The sequence below is a fragment of the Hylobates moloch genome, unplaced genomic scaffold (genome assembly GCF_009828535.3).
Source record: "Hylobates moloch isolate HMO894 unplaced genomic scaffold, HMol_V3 SCAFFOLD_4, whole genome shotgun sequence".
Taxonomy (NCBI): Eukaryota; Metazoa; Chordata; class Mammalia; order Primates; family Hylobatidae; genus Hylobates; species Hylobates moloch.
In genome coordinates this window covers 121,534,014-121,546,365 of record NW_026652279.1, presented here as the reverse complement: position 1 = coordinate 121,546,365, position 12,352 = coordinate 121,534,014, and positions in this window count along the sequence as shown.

Sequence of the window (12,352 nt, the reverse complement as noted above, 5' to 3'; positions counted from 1 at the left end):
GACAGATAGGAAGCACCTAACTTCTTATTTACTATAATAGCAGCAGCTCTCAGAGATGGTGGCTGCCTGCTTTGAAGGAACAATAGAGAAACTGAAAACACAGGCAAAGAAGCTTTTCAATGCAAAGGTACAACATTGAAATATATAATCATGATTGTCACATACTATGAACAATTCATAACTCTTTGACACATCCAACTTTGTGCTATGCAAGTAGGGCCTTACTATTGAATCTGCCCAACTCTGCTATTCTGCCAGGTAGCTTTGTTTAGGATATGGAAATGTTTTTCCCTTGTAGATTTATAAAAACCAAGGATCCCACTCTAGAACTGGAAAATGGGGGCTCATTCTAAAGATGGTTAGTCTTCTCAAATATAATGCAGGGAATTGTTGTTTGTAGAATAGTGCCTCTGGGATCAAAGTTCCCTTTAGCAAAGTAAGGTTTGGCATGCTTGTGTTGGAAGAAAAATTCTTTTCTCTCCAGTCTTATGTCAAAGTCTAAGCAACTTAGGAGTGTATCTTTGTGACGCAGGATTTTTGTCTGCCACTTTGCCAGTTGGGGCCCTCCACGGCCAATGATGCCCCCACCTAGGCCTCACTTGGCCCCAAGCCTGCTGCAGGAGGCACTTCATCCACTCGGCCCACCAGGCCACGCCTGGCTCGTGCACCAGCTCAGCCCACAGCTGGGCTGCGTGTGCTCCAGCCTGCCCGTGTTACAGCTTGTACCCACATTTGGTGGTTCCTGAGTTCTTGTCCCATGTTCAAGAATGAGGTTGCACTCACAATAGAAGGGTAAGGAGGACGGAGAAGAACTTTATTGAGCGATTGAACAGTTCTCAGTGGAGAGGGGAGGCAAGGGTGGTCCCCCACCCAAAGTTGGGTGGTCTCTCTCTCTCAGTATGTCTGGGTCTGGGGCTTTTATGGGCTCAGAATGGGAGAGTACATGCTGATTGGCTTGTGAGTATGCAAAAGAGGCTAAAACAAAAGCACCACAAAAGGTGGGCATGACAGTGTAAAAAACCAATTAGGGAAGGGTAGGTATATGTTAAATAGGTGAAGGGTGGAGATCAATCACAGGAAAGTGTGCCAAACAGGAAGAGATGTTCTTAATCCAATCTATGGATTTATCCGAGATTGTGGCTTGGTTTTCAGGGTTTAAACTATCTTTGGTTTCAAGGTGGAGTTTCACCAGCAACCTGCCCATATCTGCCTAGGCATTTGTCTGCCTCCTGCCACTATCATTTGTACTGTCTCGACTGGGAATGTGGATCCAGAATATGACACATTTAGGTTTTCTTCCAAATGGGTCATATTCTGAACCCACATTCCCAGTGTTTGGATCAGTTACCCAGTTTGAAAGTCCTGGGCTTACGACATGTACAACTTTGAATTATTGGGAGGATATCCATTCAGGAGAGAGGCAAGAGAGCCAATTGCTAATGTGCTGCTCCAGAGCCCCAGCCCTTCCAACCTGCACGAGATGGGGAATGCAGACTGCGAAATTCAGTCTAGAACCTGTGTAGCCATTTCTATTTCTGGTCACAAAGCCTAATCCTGGAATTCAACTTTTTCATGACTATAGTTACTATATATTATTTTCTACATATGTTACTTAACAAATTTCTATTCTTTGAGCAACTTACATTTTTTGAGGAACTTACATCCTCTATTCTGGCTAGGAAACCTGTCAGTGAAAGGATTTTTGGTATAGGGCAATGATTGTCCAGTGATTTTCCTGACAGGAGATACTTCCTGAGCAGTTCCGCTATGCTGTTGGGTTCTGAGTCAGATTTTATTTGATAAGAGATTCCTCAGCTCAAAACGCAAGTTTGAAAACCACTAGTAAAAAAGAGACTGTACCTGTGCTATACAACAAAAGGAAGAATTAATCTGGAAGCATTTGAAAGTCACTGTTGGAATTTAGACTACGATAGAAGTCAGTTTAAAGCTAAAAAAAGATTTGAAAAAGGGCCCTCAATATTAAATTGAAGATTGTTGTCCTGGTATCATTCTTACTCAAGGACTATTGATTTTTTAAAAATCAAGCTGTTTAAAAATGTTGTGCTAAGGATGAAACCATATTCAATGACAAATGAACTGCATAAACTGTCTTCACAGGGCCTTATCAAAGCCTTTCACATGGTGCTTGGATGGTTGGTTTTGATGGGCAGAATCTGAGTCATGTACCCTTATCTAGCTTCATTATTATGGATATGAACTTGGTTCCCAGAGACTCTCACTAGTCCCACAAAGAGATTTTTTAAAATGCAGCCTGATAAGTTCTCCATTCAATGAGAGATGGATAATGTTTTATTCTACTGTATTGCAGCTTAAAGACATCTGACCTGAGTTTCTGCAGGAAGTTGTATTTATAGGGAGAATATTTAGGTTACAATCTTCAATGTTGCTCTCCTCCCTTTACTTTCACTTTCTCCAAACCAGGTTTAAGTATTCCCACCCCATCCACCCCCCCTCCCACCCACCCCCTTCACTTAATAATCCAGGAGAACTTAAAATGAGAGGCCATGATTGGAATAGAAGGAATTGAGAGCTTTGCTAAACATCTGGAAAAGCGTTTTGGAGGAATATCAATTCGCTTCATCACTATAGTAGCTCAGTTCAACTCCCCTAAGAAAAAAATAAGACTAATCTTAGATCTGAACTCCCACAGTGCTAGATTTGCTATGACAGATTCTCTCTAGTTTATGCAGTTGTTCTTTTCAGTTTTTGTCATAACTTAAAAGTAGAAAAAGATTTAATATGTAGGTCAGGAAAAGAAGAAGCCTGCCTTTGGGGTCAACAACATTAAACTCTGAATTTACTAGCAAGGGTATTTACTACAGGCTGCTATTATGCTAAGAGTACCTGATCTATTTCTGTATGAGTACCACGCCCTAGCTGATTGTGCCACTGAAGCTCCATACCTGATCTATCTCTTATAACAACTCTGAGAAAGAAAACATTACTCCTACTTCATTGATTAGAATATTGAGGCTTAGGCCAGCACGGGGAGGCTCATGCCTGTAATCCCAGCACTTTGGGAGGCTGAGGCAGGCAATCACCTGAGGTCGGGAGTTGGAGACCAGCCTAACCAACATGGAGAAATGCCGTCTCTACTAAAAATACAAAATTAGCCAGGCGTGGTGGCACATGCGTGTAATCCCAGCTACCCGGGAGGCTGAGGCAGGAGAATCACTGGAACCCAGGAGGTGGAGGTTGCGGTGAGCCGAGATTGCAGCATTGCACCCCAGCCTGGGCAACAAGAGCAAAATTCTGTCTCAAAAAAAGAAAAAAAAAAGAAGAAAGAAAGAAAGAAAGCAAGTTGAGGCTTAGAGGCTTTAGGTGACTTACTCAAGGTCATTCAGCTAGAAAATGGTAGAAAAAGGATACAAATCCAAGCAGCCAGATCCCAGGGTCTGAGCGCTTAACTGCATCCTGTACTATGGTACAGTCAAGGATGGAGGGCTGTGATTCTAACACATGGCAATGTGACATGATGCATCAAAACACTTTGGAAGGCAATTCATCTACGCACTAGGCTACTTTTTGCTTTCACATAAAATGCAAATTTTGTACATTTCTAAAACTTTACTGTGTTCCTTATATAATAATTTGTATAAGGTCAAATTTGCATAAGTCAAGTGTTGAGTAACCTGGTGAGCATCTGCACATCATTATACTGTAACTAAATAGAACAGGAAAGGAGAAAGGTAGGTAGGATTAGGTTTGGTGTTTCTGTTGTTGTTGTTGTTGTTGTTTTTGAAGGCTAGGAGAGAAAGGATCACAAAGAATAAAGAAGTGGAGGTGGGGAGGAAAAAAACAGCAATAGGAGGAGAGAAGTTAGCTTTTACTTGATAATAAGAATGAATGCGCTAGCTCTGATCACACTTGCTTCTTTCTCTCACTCTCTCTCTTTCTCTTTTCTTCCTTCCTTTCTTCTCTGGTGGTTTTGTTATTAAACTCTCTCAGATTCTCAGGATCATAAACATGCTTAGGGCATCTCAGGTAATAGGAGTTATTTGTAAGGATACGTTAAAAAATAAGGAAGGAAGGTAGGTAAGGTAAACGCACACACACACACACACACACACACAAACACACACACACACACAGAAAAACATCCAGGAGTTAAACAAAACAACCAGGCCTTCAGGATAATAGCCCTTTGCTCACCAAGTCACACCTCAAGGAGAACTGGAATACCCTTCAGCTACCACATGGTTGTGTCTCATTATTTCACCCACTTCATCCACAGGCTTCCAGTGTTTCTCTCTGTCTTGGCTTCTACTTTTCTTGACACCGCAGATTCTCCTGACTCTCTGTTCACCTCCTATCTTTTTCTCACTCAAGACTTCTGCTGACCCATAGCTTTGTCTTTCTTCTGTTTATATCACAGCTTTTGCCAAGCCATCCAAGAAAGTTCTGTGTATTCAGTCTTTCACTCAAAGAATATTTAGCTTGGATGAGATGTCTCTCACACATATATTCTGGACACCCATTTTTGTCCCTGTATTGAAGACCTTTTAAAAGCTCTGATCAGTTCACAAGAAATTCCCTTAACTGCCCCCCTGTTACAGGTAGTTAAGCCTGAGCAGGGCAGGTGAGGGCTCCCTCGCCTCCACCAGGAATGTTGAGTGATGATGGTTTGGCAGTTATCACATTGCCTATCTGAAAGTGATAAATTGGCAGCCAGTGCCAGGGAGAGGCCATTTCCTGGTGGTCTACACCTGTCGCACCGAAGTGTTGACTGAATGCAAATGTGAGAAAAAGCAACTTCCTGGGCATGCGCATTATGAGACAAAATGGTGGAGCATGACTTTCCGGTGGCACTCCGTCAGAAAAGGGAAGAAAGCTTCAGATGGCTATGCATACAACTTCCTAAACACGCTAGGAGTGTTCACTTCCCAAAGGTAAGGAGGACACTGTGCATGCGGGCAGCCCACCCTAAGGAAAGAATCACGGGAAAGGGATGCAAGACACCAGAAGTGGGCCAGGATCAAGGTTAAATGCCACACTTGTCCTTCAAGTTGCTTGCTTGGGTCTCTTTCAAGTGTACTTTCCTTTCTTTCCTATTCTAAAGCCTTTTAAAATAAACTTCCACTCCTGCTCTGAACCTTGCCTTGGTCTGTTTTTCTGCCTTATGCCCCTCAGTGGAATTCTTTCTTCTGAGGAAGCAAGAACTGAGGTTGCTGTAAACCCGTACAGATTCGCCGCCGGGAACTCAGATACATTCCACTGGTAACACCCCGGCCCACCCCAACATAAATGTGGATCCAACAGTCATTTTGTGCATAATCCCACTCTTCTATCAGCCCCACTTGTCCCAAGATAAGCCAAGCAGAATTCTTTCCTGGTCATCTGAAATTTAACAAAGAGAATGAGTCAATCTCTCCAGGTGGCTAGGTCTTTAGCTTGTGTGACTTCGTTATCCCTGCTCCTGGCACTGTCTTGTTTTGCTGCAACCCAGACAACTCAGCTCTTTTGTTAGTTTCCAGTAAAATATCTATCATCCCCGGTATCTTATAATTTTAATAGTCTTTACTATCAATGGAATGGAGGGGGAAGAGTTCATTCAGTCCCTCCCCTCTCCCTCTCCTTCCTAACTCTGTCTCTCTCCTGGGCCACACTAATTCTCCTCCTTGTTTTGTGCATAGCAATTTACAGCAATCATCTTTTCAGACATGAGCATGCCCTGAGGGCTCACCCACTAAGCCAATCAGCTAATCGAAGAGCTTATTGAAGCATTACTTTCAAGAGTAGATACTCCTCCTTAGGGGAATTCTGGTCAATATAATTGTCTTCTCTGGACAGGTCTGTACTTAAAAGCTGTGACCAGTTTTACAACAGCACTTGGACTGGGGAGCAAATAAGACAGTTTTGGGGAAAAGAAAAGGAGAAGCAGAGAAGAGAGTCACAAAGAACATTTCCTAGGGAGACAATGACTCTCCAATTCCCAGTCCCTGTCCTCCCAAAAGTCAGGCTGCATTCCTCCTCTTGTGTTCTGTGAGACACCCCTAATAATTCCCTTTTTAACCTGCATTAGCTAGGCTATCTACTTGTCACACCAAAACTATAACTAATCATATATTCCCCCTATCAAAAAAGTATTACTTGGCCAGGGGTGGTGGCTCATGTCTGTAATCCTAACACTTTGGGGGTTGAGGCAGAAGGATCTCTTGAGGCCAGGAGTTCAAGGCCAACCTGGGCAACATACTGCAACACCATCTTTATAAAAAATTAAAAACAAATTAGCTAAGGGTGGTGGCACATGCCTGTAGTCTCAGCTACTCGGAAGATTGAGGCAGGGGGATGGCTTGAGCCCAGGAGTTTGAGGCTACGGTGAGCTATGATCATGCCTTGGTACTCCGGTGTGGGGGACAGAGTGAGACCCAGTCTCTTAAAAAAAAAGTATTGCTTTTTGTTATGATATCATTGCCAGTTATCATCTTCTCTGTGCTTTCCACTTGAAAGCTTCTTAAGGGCAAGGACTGCACTTGTCTTGCTCACTATTTTATTCTCAGTAATTAGCATGTTCTCCAGACACTTAATAAATATATTTTGAAAAACTGTAGAGTTATTGACTGCCAACTGTGTACCAAGCACTATTTTATGCACCGTGATTAAGAAGATGAATGATATAATCCTTTACCTCCTATTGCTTTGAGCCTAGATTACTCCCAAATCTATCTTGTTCATCTTTAATTTTTCCTTGTGTTAGTTAAAACTCTTTCATGGGGCAGTGTTGGCTCAAGTGGCCAAATGTTATAAAGGGCAGAGATAAAACTGGACCTAGGGGACAGCTGGAACCAGGGTCATATGTGGTCAGGACTCTTTCCCCTCTTGTCTCCATCCACAGGTTGACTTCACCATCTCAGACTCATTTCCCCCTGAGTATGGAGTATGGGACACTCAGCAACAGCAGTTTTCAAGCTTACGTTATTCCAGTTTTATCACTTTCCATGGTTCCAACTTGAAAAATTGGGAGAAGTCCTCCAGTCGGCTCAGCTTGTGTGAAGTGTTCTTCTTTGGGCCAATTACTGTGGAGGGAAGGCACTAGGATGATTTTGATTTAGGTTTCCATTTCTACATCAATCACCACAGCGGAATCTGTAGGAGGATGGCAGCTTCCAATCTCAGCCGTATGAATGGGGCATGGCCAGAAGGGGAGTGGATTCTCTTCTACACAGATAAAATAATAGTTGTGTGTCTACTCCATTCCATTATTCTCGTATATCCATAAACTCTTTCCCTGACTTTAAGTAACAAATGTTTATAAAATGCTCATTGAGCACAAAGCATTGTTCTAGGCTCTTAGATTAAGCTTTTAGATTTTGTATATCAAAATTAATTTTTAAAAGAAAAACATTTTTTCTCAGTTCCTATAATAATAGCCTAATCTGTTCTGTGTTTCTTTTCCAGAGTTACAGCATAGTGAAACTTCAAGAACTAGTTTTTTTTTGGACCATCCCAGTGCACATGAATCAGGTGATTTTATCTTTTGTTCCTCTCCTTGCTATCCCTAATCTGTCAGGCAGTCCTAAATCTATACCATCAGGCTTGTTTGTCCTACTTCTCTATCCTTTTATCATGGTTCCATTAACTCACATCCAAGGATGTCAAGAGAATAAATAGCCCAATAAAACAAAAGAATATACTTCCAGATTTAAAAAGAAAGAAACATACAAGAAATACATAAATCATACTATATGACAATAGCCCAGAAGATTGCATGGAGGATCTTCGTGTTTCCTGTAGAAGAAAAGAAAAATGGAATTTCCATCTCTTGCATCAGCACTTGACAGCTGGAGTTATTGTTTACCAGGCACCAAGAAAGGAGGGATATGCATCAGAAATCATTTTGCCTGAAATGAGCACAACTTCATGGAGGACGATGACACATTTTCTCTGGTGATCTTATAATTGGGGATGATGTAAACATGAGTCTAATCTGCATTTTGTCTAAGAAATTCTTCATCATGAACATCTTCTAATAAAACATGGTTCCTTACAACATGAGTTTGCATGACAACTTACCACTTCATGTCACACTTATATCATGCAGACTCATGTCTCAATGAACGCTTTCCAGATAAACAGAAGGCACTTGTCCAAGAGTAATAAACACCTGCCATACAGGTTGCTAAGAGCTCAAATAAAGATAAATTTGTTGGCTTGACCCAAACGTTCTCTGGATCTCAAATTAATCTAATGTTATCGGACATTTGGCACGTTCTCTATCTCAACCAAAAAGACCAGTCTTTGATCATGGTCTCATCACTCTTTTTCAAGAAGTAATTGTTATTTTTCTTCCTGGTGTTCACATGCTGCTTCAGTAGGGTACATTGTGATCTCCAAACATAGCGCCCAAACTTGAACAGAATATAATTCCCAGTCAAATAGAATGTTTGCTTCTTGGAATTAATGTTAATGTAAGGCTAAGTCCAATATCAAAGGAGAATTTATTTTTTTAGATTCTCTACATGACTTGATTTAGAAATTATATTAATATTTTAAAATATTTAGAAATTATATTAATATTTTAAAATATTTAGAAATTATATTAATATTTTAAAATGCGCTTTAAAGATTTCTTAATTTAGGCTTATAGTTTTACAGTTGAGGAAACTTGGACATAAGAAAGCCCTTCCCCAAGGTCACACAGATCTTAGTGACAGAGTGCTAACTTACACTAGAAGATAACTTTGTTTTACTTTAATCATGAGGAAATTGAAACTAACTTCAAAATATTTTCTATATATCTTAATATATTTAGCTATGACAAACAAAGAATTTTTTTATGTCAATGAAAATTGTCTTGGCAAGTATCCAGCAAGCTTACCTACCAGCTTTTATAGATTTAAAAGTTAGTAATTACCTTACCTTTCTAGGAAATAAAGGTTCGGTACAGAAAACTCAGAGGGAAAAGTCAATGCAGAGGGAGAGAAACAACTGAGAAGGTCACCAGCTGTGGATGCAGAAAACACCTGCACCAATCTCCCCCATTAGATAAGAACAGACTTACACTATTAATATTATTATTACTATTACTAGTTTTATTGCATTTAATCTAACCTCTGATGTCCTCCCAGAGCAAGCTCTAAAACATGGTTTACAGCACTTAGGAAACTTTTTTTTTTCTGAGCAAACCCTTTCTGCTGTTGTCTGGAAGCCTGGAATTTGCAAACAGCAGCTTTCTGACAGCTGAAACTGTAAAGAAAGTTTTTCCTCTTCATTCCCACTGGAACCTAAACTGATCTGAAACAGGTGAGATGGGCTTACAGTAGAACAGAAGAGACCACTGGAATTGCACTGCATCTGCCTCAAACCCAGGAGTCCAAAGGGCTTTGGGATTGCTGTGTGCTTCCTGCAAACCCTCCCAGGAGTGCAAGCTTTCTTTGTTTACCATTTTAGCCAGCTTGTTATCTCTCTGTTTTCTAGCTCTGCCAACACCCTCCACAGGATTACCACACAATCTTACTGATTTTCCCAAATATCTGCCCATTTCATTTACTCGGAAGTGACAGCTCTCTAGCTGACTACATCTGCACTTCGGTTGTAGTCAAATGCTCTTAAATGACTTTTTTTTTTTAAACTTTCTCCTCTTAAACCAGTTTATTTAACCATGCATTTATTTTACATCACGGTGAAATTTAAACAAAAGGAAATGCATTATTCTATATTCTGCAGGAGGGAGATTACAGAAATCATAAGTCCAGTGACAATGAAAAACAATCAATTCCAGTCTCATGCACATCATGGATGAATTCCCCAGACATAATGCTGAGCAAGAAGAGGGAGATGCAAAAGAGTACGTATTGAGTAATTCCATATTTGTGAAACTCAAAAGCAGCAAACCTAATCTGTGGAGATATAGGTTAGATACTGGATGCCTTCAGCAGTGGTATCAACTGCACGTGGGCATGAGCAGGCTGCTGGTGACACCAAAAGATCTCTCTTGACCTGAATAGTGGCAAAATGAATTTATAGTTATATAAATATTCACCTAGTTGTCAACTTTAGATTTTTGTACTTTACCATATATAAATGTATATATTGTCATGCTTTAATTTAATTTAATTTAATTTTTTGAGACGGAGTCTTGCTCTGTCGCCCAGGCTGGAGTGCAGTGGCACGATCTTGGCTCACTGCAACCTCCGCCTCCCAGGTTCAAGCAATTCTCTTGCCTCAGCCTCCCGAGTAGCTGGACTACAAGCGCCCACCACCACACCCAGGTAATTTTTGTGTGTTTTAGTAGAGACGGGGTTTCGCCATGTTGGCCAGGCTGGTCTTGAACTCCTGGCCTCAGGTGATCTGCCCACCTCAGCTTCCCAAAATGCTAGGATTACAGGTGTGAGCAACCGTGCCTGGCCAATAGTCATGCTTTAATTTTAAAAATTATAAAAACATGTTATATCACTACTTGAAAGTATAATCTTTTTTTTTTTAAGATCCAGTGTTGTGCTCCAGTCATTGATTCACATAAGAAGCATTCCTTGGGGTTACCACCCCTATCATCACAAATTTCCTTCTAAGGGTTCACAAGTCTATAGTCCTACTGTTTGTTGATGGAGGGGCTCACCTCTCTCCACCAGCTGGGTTGCTCCTCCAGCGGGAAAATCCTGCCAAGCTGCTCTTCAGGGAAGGTAGACTCCTCACACTTCTTCACTGGAGTCAGCTGGATCTTCCAATGTGGCTGTGATCTCTTGGTGTTTTCTCCTGGTTGGAATCGTCGTCCAGATATCCAGGGTACCCACACATCTTTCACCCACAAGCATAATTTCTGAAAGCACTCCGAAATCATCTTTAAAATATTTTAAAACATTTTAAATATAACAGCATCATAATGGCAAAGAATACTATGGTACATTCACAATCATCACAAAAATAATATTTAAAATACAGGAGAGGGATCACAACAATTATAGCAAGCTAACAGGTCATTTATTTTCCTGGGTTCATGTTCTTTATCAGTCCTTGTCTATAGGTATAAATAATTTAAAATATATAATATAAAACATTTTTACTTAACAATTGATCAAACATTTTTTGAAAAATTAGTTGAATTGATAAAGTGTTAAGTATCCTCATTTTGTACAATACTTGAGGTTTTCAGTTTTTTAGTATTGTAAAGAATAAACCTTCAGGCATATAACTTTCTTCACAGTTTCATCACTGAGCGTGGTTTAAATTCCCAAGGGCAGGATTACTGGATGGAAAGACTTGTACAGCTCACGGAAAGTATAGTCAAATTTGCTTCAGAAAAGAATTGTACTGATTTCTAAAAGCTTTAGAAAAGAATTGTACTGATTTCTAAGCAGCTAGTAATATGTAATTGTGCCAGTTTCATCAGTCTTGACAACATTGAATGATACAATTTATTTAAAGAATAGATTTATTGAGATATTGTTCATGTATCACCCATATCCATTAGGAGCCACTCCCCATTTTCCTTTCCTCCCAGATCTTGGCAACCTCTATTTACTTTCTGTTTCCATGGATCTGCCTATTCACAGAAATGAAATCATGTAATATGTGGCCTTTTATGACTGCCTTCTTTCACTGAGCCTAATATATTTTAAGTTCATCCATGTTGTAGCATGAGTTAATACTTCATTAATTTCCATGGCCAAATAATACTGCATTGTATGGAGATACATTTGATTCATTGATTCATCAGTTGATGGGCATTTGAGATGCTTCCACTTTTGGCTATTAACTGCTATGAACATTTGTGTACAGTTTTTGTATGGACATGTCTCAAATTATTTTGGATATATAACCAGGAGTGGAATTTCTGGGTTATAGTAACTCAGGTGACTGTAACTATTTCTGGGTTAACTATAACTCTTTCTGGGTTAACTGCATGAGAAATTGCTAAACTGTTTTCCAAAACAGTTTCACTTTTTACATTACTACCAGCAATGTATGAGAGCTCCAATTTCTCCATATCCTTGTCGATATTTGTCTGTCCTTTTTGGTTATAACCATCCTGATACATGTGAAGTAGTATTTGAGTTGATTATAGTTTAATTTACATTTCCCTAATGATTCATGATGTCGAGCATTTTTCCATGTGTTTGCTGGCCATTTGTATATCTTTCTTGGCAAAATGTCTATCCAAATTCTTGTCCATGTTTAACCGAGTTATTTGTATTTTTATTGCTAAGTTGTAGGAGTTCTTTACATATTCTATATACAAGTCCTTTGTCAGGAACTTGATGCATGATTTGCAAGTATTTTCTCCCATTTCTGGCATTGTCTTCTCACTTACTTAATGATATCTTTTGAAGCACAAAGTTTTAAATCTTGATGAAGTTCAATTTGTTTAATTTTTTCTTTTTGTCATTTTTAC